Below are 1,178 nucleotides of genomic sequence, written 5' to 3' on the forward strand. Positions count from 1 at the left end.
TAGGATGATGGCACCAATAATTTCACTCCCGTGAAGTTCGACTTGTAGAAATCTATCAATATGTTAGGGGTCTTATAAAAATGTTAGGGGACAAAGATAACTCTATTTCATCAAAGTTATTAGAGGTTACCAAGAACCGGCTAGGTGCTGGGCACTGTTCTCAAGGCTGCAAATGAAAATACCGCGGGAATTTAAGGGCCAGCTGCAAGAAATGGGAGCTAGTGTTAGTCCAAGAAGTGGTGTGCTTTTCTCCACATCGTGAAAGCAACTGAAGCTTATGGAAAGAAGCCCGACGTCGTCAGCCAGGAGGGAAACAGGAATCAGAAGCACGAGGTACAGCTTCACATCCACTAAGACGGCTGCTATACATCAAGACAGATAAAACAAGGGTCGGCAAGTGTATGGTGAAATCAGACCCCGTACACATCACTGGTGAGAATGTCAAGTGGCACAGCCACCGTGAAAAAGGGAAGTTTCATAATTCCTCGGAAAGTTTTAAACAGAGTTGCCATATGACCCCACAATTCCATCTCAGAAGGTTAAATTAACCTATCATTGAGATTGCACCCAGGAGTCAAAAGGTCAAGGCAAAATTGCAATTCTTCTCCCTTCCCCTAATACCATGTCTCTGCCTTGGAAAATGAAGGGTTTGCTCTCATCAGAAAGTCAATGCTACCTGGCCGGATAGCCCAGTGGGTTAAAGCATTGTCCTGATGCTCAAAGGTTGCAGGTTCAATCCTTGGTCAGGGCATGTACCGGACAGATCAATGTTTCTCTCTCTCTCTCTCTCTCCCTTTCCCTTCCTCTTTCTCCAATATCAATCAATAATTTTTTTAAAAAAGTCAATGCTGTACCTTTAAAGTCCTGTTCCACTAGAAAACAGCCATTTCCTTTCACCCTTTCAGATCAATACTGCAATTTACAACTATTTTCATATCCAATGGAGTTCAATATCTAGGACAGTGAAGTGCTCTACAAAGAAGCTATGTCATGCACGTGTTTAATGTATAGACTAGAGAAAAGTGAAATAAAGCCGTAGGAAATTGCGGGACGGTTTCAAGAGACTCCGCCTTTGATTATTAGTGCAATGCCATCATTACAGTTCAGATTCAGACCTTGCTTCTGGGTCACAATGTCTTCCTGCACATACTGGTTTTGGAGGTGATTTTTGTTTGTGT

The sequence above is a fragment of the Saccopteryx leptura genome, chromosome 6 (assembly GCF_036850995.1).
Source record: "Saccopteryx leptura isolate mSacLep1 chromosome 6, mSacLep1_pri_phased_curated, whole genome shotgun sequence".
Lineage (NCBI taxonomy): Eukaryota > Metazoa > Chordata > Mammalia > Chiroptera > Emballonuridae > Saccopteryx > Saccopteryx leptura.